The sequence below is a fragment of the Sarcophilus harrisii genome, chromosome 4, assembly GCF_902635505.1.
Source record: "Sarcophilus harrisii chromosome 4, mSarHar1.11, whole genome shotgun sequence".
Taxonomy (NCBI): Eukaryota; Metazoa; Chordata; class Mammalia; order Dasyuromorphia; family Dasyuridae; genus Sarcophilus; species Sarcophilus harrisii.
This window is the reverse complement of record NC_045429.1, coordinates 263,723,535-263,731,801: the sequence shown is the minus strand read 5'-3', so window position 1 is coordinate 263,731,801 and position 8,267 is coordinate 263,723,535. Positions and strand designations below refer to the sequence as shown.

At 36.0% G+C, this 8,267-nt stretch overlaps 1 protein-coding gene across 2 annotated transcripts in view; it reads left to right on the top strand.

The window, feature by feature from the left end:
• The first annotated feature begins 4,090 nt into the window (after positions 1 to 4,090).
• The window catches only part of ADGRF2 (adhesion G protein-coupled receptor F2), a 38,747-nt gene continuing 34,570 nt past the window's right edge, over positions 4,091 to 8,267 (top strand). Inside the window, exons 1-2 of one of the 2 annotated variants that reach the window (XM_031964740.1) lie at positions 4,091 to 4,314; positions 7,794 to 7,903. The gene's annotated coding sequence lies outside the window, so the exon portion shown is untranslated. The remainder of the gene's footprint in view (positions 4,315 to 7,793; positions 7,904 to 8,267) is intronic. The other variant, XM_031964739.1, reaches the window with a different exon arrangement.

Below are 8,267 nucleotides of genomic sequence, written 5' to 3'. Positions count from 1 at the left end.
ATCTTCTGTTCAATATATCACATAATCCTGGGAAACTCAAAAAAGATAGTGTGTTTTGCAGAAAGATAATCAATTATGTTTTGGGTATGTTGATCATAGATTTCCAGCATGGTATTGGCAATATGAAGTTAAAGTAGGAGAAAAAGAAAATGGTTGCAAATATATATCTGGGAACATCATCTACATAGAACTGATTATTGAACCAATGGAAGCAGATTAGATAACAAAGAAGGGGGAGTATAGAGAAACATAGCTTTCGGTTATAATTAAGAATAGGACATACATAATGATCCTGTAAAGGAGTCTGAGAAGGAGCAATGGAACAGTAAGGAGAGTATAAGTAAAAATGAGAAAGGAGCATCAATATGGGAATAATGGGCACCAGATGCTTGCAGAGTGGTCCAGACTAATGAAGATTTAGAAAGGGTGCCATTCATCATCTTTTGCAGTTATAGAAATGTGATCTATTATTCAGAGATATGTACTAGATTTATTTCATTGATTTGGAAAATTTTTGCTTATAGAAACTAACTCTATCAAATACAGAACACCCTTTTTTTCTGAAAAGTAGGAGTCCTTAGCTTAGGGTCCTTGGACTACTAAGGGGTTTATGGGTAGATTTCGGAGTCTATGATATTGGGTGGGGAAAAAAATTACATATGAATTTTCACTAACCTCCAGGGGAGTGGATATTTAACAATCATCTCTCAGGAACTGCATGACAACACTTTTAGATTTAATCTGCATCAGAAACATTTTCCCTATAGCTTTCTTAAATTTAATTAATCTACAAAACAATAAATCAAATCCTTATTTGTTGCAATTGTGGATTTCTGAAATGTAAATACTCATACTGAAAATTTAACAATTTGCTTTCGGGAGCCGCAATGAACTGTTTCCAACCCACCCCTGCAAACTTTAATGGAAATTTAGCATAAACTTCAATTATGAATTTAAAAAAAAATTATTTTGAGAAAGGGTCCATAAACTTTATCAAATTGCTAAATGTGAAGATCGCGTATTTTTAAATCAGCAGGAATCAGGAATTCAGGTTAGGGGAAAATCGTCAGTCTTTAATTCTCAGTGAAGAAGGATCGGAGGTGGAAGAGAATCGGCGATAGCAATGTGTGTAGCTGAGTCAAGAAGCTAGCTAGATCACCAGCCACACGACCAGCAGCTAGGAGACTCGAACCCAGGCCCAATCTCTCCCAGCTTCTCTTCCTGTCTCTCTCGGCCTCCACCCACCAAAATCGCCATTTCCTATACAACACATCAGGACTTGCACGGAGAGTGGGCAGGGACCATTCTTTATCCAATCATGTATATTAATAGAGTACAGCCCAATTACTATTTAGCCTCAAGTACTTGGGACCTCAGTGCATCAACTCAAACTTCAGCCCATTACAGCTAAAGGGTTCCATGATACAAAAAGATAAGATACCCTTGTCTTTGAGAGTTGTTTAGAGCACCAAGAGATTAAATCTTAAGCCCAGGGTTATATAGCCAGTATTTATATATCAAAAGTAGGATTTGAATTCAGCTTTCTAACCATGATATGTCACAATTCTTTCTGAGCTGTTGTGCTGCTAGTAGCACCCGCTACCACTACCACCACCACCACCACCACCACTACATTACTGTTACTACTATGATTATTATTGTTATTATTGTTTTAGGGTATAAATTAATCCTGAGTTCAAATCCTGCCTCAGAAATTTACTAGCTATGTGACTCTGGACAAGCCATTTAATTTGTGTCTCTCTCTCAATTTTCTCTTCTGTAAAATGGGGATAATAAAACAGAAAAGAAAGGGTTGGCTTAAGTTGAATTAGTTGATACTGTTAAAACAATTAGAACAATTAGGTAGAAATGTTTCATCCCTCCTCTCCCCAAAGAATTCACAATCAAAATTAAATGCAATAAATGGGCTTTTAAAGTTGCTCAGGTGTCTAAATTTCTGGCAAGTAAATGCATTGAAAGAAGATAATAGTGCTTCTTGAAGATCATATCTTAAGAGTCTAAAAACCCATTTAGCCATTAAGACAGAAATAATGGAAAATTAAGATTTTTTTCCCCAAGGGTCAAGGTACTAATAAGAGAGTTGGCAAACAAGAATCTTGAATATGGAGGAGGCCTCTTTAAGGGCAAAAGTAACTAGAGTGAGGCAACAAGTAACATTTCAATAGGACTTTTAAGATTTACAAAGCTCGTTCCTCCAAAAAACAAACAAACAAACTTTTGAGGAAGGTAACAAAAATATTGTTATCATCCCCTTCTTCAGTTTAGGACAAGGAAACTCAGAAAGGGGAAGTAATATAAAATCACATAGCTGATATCAGAGCTTTCTTTGGTAGTCTGATGAAACTGATGAATCCCTTCTCAGAATAGTATTTTTAAATGCACAAATTAAAATTCGTGGAATTATAGAGGAAACCATTTACATAGAAATAGTTATCAAAATATATTAAAAATAAATTTATAGTCCCCTCAGGTAAAGAAACCTGCTTATAATAATTATTATCACTAGTAATAATTATTATTATAGCTACACTGTTGTTAACTACTTTATAAATATTATCTCATTGGTCCTCATAAAACAAATCTTAGCAGTTGGTGCTGTTATTGTCCCTATATTACAGTTGAGGAAACTGAGGAAGAAGCCAGATTTGAATTTACAGAGCAGGACCAGTGCTCACTCCATTACACCACTAAAAACTCACCATCAGATATCTGTGGGTTACTGAAGCTGTTCTTATGAAAAACTGTAGAATACATTTGAGAAAGGATCTTCAGAAATATAGCAAATCCAAAGAATCTACTTTGGTCTGTAGACATCCTTGAGTGCTAAGCAGGGAGATTCATTAATGGGCTACTGCAGATCAGGAGAGAAGTGGTTAAGGCCTGAACCAGGGCTGTATTTCATATGAGTAGTTGCTGTTTGTTGTTGTTCTTCCTTAGTTCTCAAAGAGGACCAATGACATCAGGGGCGTGATGTCTTGACTTGCAAGTGAATTAGATTTAAGTGAGGCAGGCTGTGCAAAATTATTTGCTTTACATTCTCCAAAGTTATCAGGGTCCAGTGGCAGGACATAGGGCAGGATGATTAGTGATGGCTCCAATTGCAATGGTGGTGGGGCTTCTTTTTTAAGCTTAAGTCTTTCCCCAGGTATCAGTTATGAGTGTATAGAAAGAATGGATGCAAAATATACTGTGGAGATAGAAATGACAAGATCTGACAACTAGCTGAATATGTGGGAAGGGGGAGAGTGAGGAGTCAAGAATAACATGCACATTGCTTTTCCAGTAGCAACTTTGAATGTAAAAATGTATATTACATATATATTTAATGCATATTGTGCTAGGCACTGTGCTAAGCATTGTGAATACAAATAGAGAAGGGTGATAGACCTACTTTCAAGGAGCTTCTAGTAGGAGAAAATATAAGAGACATATGGTAGCTAGGCAAAAGTAGGGTCTATATAAGTCTTATGGTGGTGGATTGATCCATAGGATAGTCAGTTGACATGCTCTTAACAAAACCAATTACTATGCACTTACCATGCCCTAAGCAAAAAATAGAAAAGAGTGGGAGGACATCGGTTGCAGTGGAATGGGAGCTGAGGAGGAGGGAAAGTAGCAGACATAGTCTGGGTGGGATAGATACAGGGGATAAGAATCTGAAAGTTCCATTGGGGGATATAGAACCAACTAGATATAGAATGTAGGTAAGCAAGATCAAGGACCATTTCCAGCACCTAATACAGGGCTTGGTACAGAGTAAGTGGTTAATAATAATATTGAATACATAAACTCTAGTCTGAGCCATATTAAAGAAATTTGGATCTTCTGCTTCCTACTCTGATACTTAACCTACTCTTCTTAGGCTGATGACAGTTTCTTCCAAGGTTGATGATAGCTTGCCAAATATTATAGAACCTGTCACTACCACTTCTAGGCCCCTTGCCAAAGAGGGAAACCTGTAATTTCTGTGAGAGTCTGTGTTCATCACCTAGTGTGTGAGTCACCCACTACTTGACACCCCATACCCCGCCTTCTCCACTCCCCTGCTACTAGAATCATTCCCAAGGAATAGTAGTCTATCAAGATACAGCTATGTATGCTCACATACAGTTGCCTGTTTGATTTTTGTGAAGTACTTTTTTCTGGACAGCTCAGACCAGGACCCTGCCTTCAGAGCTGGAAGGATGGCATCAAGAAACAAAATTTCTGTCTGTTCATTCCAAATGAGAGATGATAAAAGGTGAAGGGGAAGAGAGCAACTGATTGCTAAACTTCTTTACCTTTTCCCAGACTGTGAGTAATATCTCTTTGCTTTTCTTTTTTCAACGCCTTTTTGGGATAGAAATAAGCATGAGAGCCATTACAACTTTGGGAAATTGTATTTAATTATATGCATAAAATTATATCTAACCACAAATATTAATTGGAATACTTTGAATCAGGTTTTAAAGACTGATCAAGAGCATCTCTTTCCCTCCCCTCCTTCATTAAAGCACAAGAGTTCTGTTACCTTGTTTTCCTTTCTTTTATCTATTGACACCCTACCTCTCAATTTTATAGTAAAGAATATTGAGGCCACAGAAGGATGTGAGATATTTTTGATGACCACCAAGTGACAAAGTGCAAATAGAGAATATAATTAGCCTGGTTTGTTACTTTGCTCTAAATAGGCCACCAAAGGATGTAACTTTTTCCCCTCACGATCTTAACTCATTATGAGAAAATCAGAAGGCTAAAAAACACATTGAGAAGTGATGGGATATTGACAGATTATCCTTTGGACAAGATTATACAAATAGTTGAAAATCACATACACACACATCACACAGATCAGCCAAGATCAGTATAGTTGAGAGTCCATATTGCTCCTCAGCAACCTACCAACTCTAACTTTTAGGACATTTTTCCTCTATTCAGATTTTTACCAAAAATGAATTTGGGATTTTATTGATCAGACCATAAATCTAGCATAGGAATTTGACAGATGAGGAAAGGTAGTGATTCCCCCAAAGTCATATAGGTAGTAAATACCAGAGATCCTTTTCCTTTGGCTTATAGGCCTAGCCTTTATGACATGTTTATTTTAGGAAAATCTAATTTAGAGTCAGTATGGCATAGTGGGCTAGAGCTCTAGACTCTATCCAGTTAAAAGATTTGGGTCCATGTTTTGGCTTTAATCTAGATTAATGTCATGGATTAATAGTGCATTGTGAAACAAGTCACTTAAGTGAGTTTAAGTTTTGGGCTTGGAGGGAATGTCAAGGCCCCTTCCAGCACTACTATTATTTGAGTCTATATCTTAGATGAATTTCACTTAATAAATTCCTTAAACTCTTGTTTGCACTTGAATAAATAGAAGTCTGAGCTTAATCCTAACTTTGTTCAAAGACAATATCAACCTTTTGTAGTCTCCATTTTAGAAGACCAGCGTTTTTGCAAAAGTTTAGCCGCTGCCCAGTGGTTCAGTGAAATACTCTCTTCCTGCTCTAAACATGTGGGTTAAGAAAAGGATAACATTTTCCAGAATCATACTTAGAGTTGGAGCTATAAGTGACTTGGAGGCCATTGAATTCAACATGTTATTTTACAAATGAAGAAAATGAAGCATAAAATTTAAAAGACTCGCCCAGAATTTCATTAACTTTTTTCTATTAGTGTGTAAAGTGTAAAAAGGCCAAAAAAAATGTGAAAATTTTCAGTGAAATATATCCAAAAATATTAAAACTGAGCAACAGGACCTTTGCTATAGTTTATGATTATATCTTTGTACATTTATCATATTCTGTCTTGTATCATAATTATTTGTGTCATCTCATCCATTAGATTATAAGCTTCTTGGAAACATTATCTCTATGATACATAGTTCATTCATAGTCATCTTAGCATTCCCAGTAGTCAAGGCAGTTAGTATTTATTGAACTCATTTAATATCATCTATGAAATAAGCAACATTTCTAGAAGTTAGAATTTTTTGTTCTCTCTCTTTCTCTCTCTGTTTCTCTGTCTCTGTCACTCTCTATGAATCTGTCTTTCTCTCTTCCCTCTTTTTACACTTTAATAATTTCTCATCACCCTTCTACTTACTAAATCCTCCCTTGTAACAAAGAAAAAATTAAAATAATACTTGATCAACAAGTGACCTTATCTGGCATTATATGTATCAGTACCCACTGAAAGTTCCTACCTCTTTAATGGAAAGAGGCAATCATTCATTCAGCATTTGTTCTCCGAGAAAAATGTTGGTTAATACAATTAATATCAATCTGACAGGCTTTTAGTGCTGTTTTCATTTGCACTATTGTTATTATGATGTGGTTGTCTTGGTTTGTTTTCTTCATTCTGTATTAGTACCTATAAAATTTTTTGTGCTTCTCTGAATTCTTATATTCATTATTTCTTATGGGGCAATAATATTTCATTACATTAATTTGCTGCAATTTATTCATTCATCCATCAATAGATGGAGACTTATTTTGTTTATACATTGCTTTTTAATGAGGCAAAAAGTTGGAAATCCAGTGCCTTTCCTATTCACAGATATAGATTATGTTCCAAACAATTAAATTAATGGTATCTAAGTGTGATGACACTGAAGGCCATCACTGCTTATGGTGTCCATTTCTCAAGTGGTGACTACTTTAAAAGAATACAAGAGTGAGAACATTTTTCTTAATTAAGGCAGAAATATGTCTATTGCTTAAAGCAAATAAAGTGTCATTATAAACTTATCTCATGGTAAGTTATGTTTCCATACTTGCTTGATTTATCAACTGATACCTAGCCATAATTTATCATCTGTTTGTTTGAAAGGCCAGAAAGATTCTAGTCATTTCCCTTGCAATTTAAAAACAAACAAAAATTAAAGATAATATTTAGGAATGGCAGTGTATAATATAACTCACTTTGCCCCCACTTCTCCAAAAGTCCCAGAACCATACCTGTCCCTCAGATATTTTGATCATGAAATCATAGGATATAGATCTAGAGAAACCCTTATTTTAGAGATGAGAAATCTGAGCCCATTTTCACCTGAATAAAAATAGTGGAGGTAGAATGGTGTGTGTGTGTATGCGTGTGTGTGCGTGTGTGTGCGTGTGTGTGTGTATGTGTTTTCATGGAAAGGAGGTGGCTTATACAAGATGGTTTATACATAATTAGGGATACCATTAGGGGTGGCCATCACCATACCTTTTGAGGGTAATACAGTGGACAGAATGATAGATCTCATATCAAGATCTGAGTTCAAAGCTAGACGTGGACATTAGCTATATGACTCTGGGCACATCACCTAATCTTTAATTTGCTAATCCATCAAATGAGGATAATGAAATTAGGGGGGGAAATCTAAAATCTTCCACGGTTGTTGTAGAGATAACATGACATAAATTGTAAAGTATTTAGCATAGTTCCTGACACATAATGTTATGTGAATGTTAGCTGTGACTACTACTATTATTATAATGCTTTACAAATATTAAAGTACTATATAAATGCTAGTTATCATTATTATTATTCTGGTTATCCATAGACCTAGTGGTTAGCTGCCTATGAGCCTATATTAACTCTTCCTTCTCTCCAGTTAAGCTATCTATCTCCATGGCCTGTGGTGGTACCTGAAATTCCTTGAATCTGCTTTTTAAAGGCTTTAAAAAATGGAGTGTTAGAAGATTAAAATTCTAGCAGGGTAATACTTAAATAGCCTATTTCTGATTGCCTTTTACCTCTCATTGTTTCCTGGAGTACTATAAAATCTTAAAGATTGTTGTTCATAGGGGAGATGTTTGAGACCTTGTTTGGAAGAATGGGAGAGGCAGCTTTCTCATCAGCTCCAGGAAGGCATATGAGTTCCCCATTGCTATGAGGGGTCAACCCTGAGTTAGAGGTAAGGAGCGTTTAATTGAAATATCTACTCTAGGTCAAGTGTTGGATTCCTCAACAATTCCTTGTTCTGTATCTTCTGAATCTTGAAGGGCAAGTTGTTTAAATCTTAGGGGATGTTTCTATGAGTTAATGAGATGATACGATAGGGGTCTGGGCCTGGGGTGAGTGGGTGCCTGAAAGATACCAATCTTTTATCTTTAATTGCTGTTTTCTAAAATGTATTCCAGCTCCACCTGTCCTTGCATGTAGAATTCCATCTGTCTTTGAAAACATCAGCTTGAAACTTGACTGGGACAGCCTGCTTTAATGCAAAACAGCTAGCTTAGAATTTCTGACTCAAAATATAGAGGTGGTGTGAGGAAGAA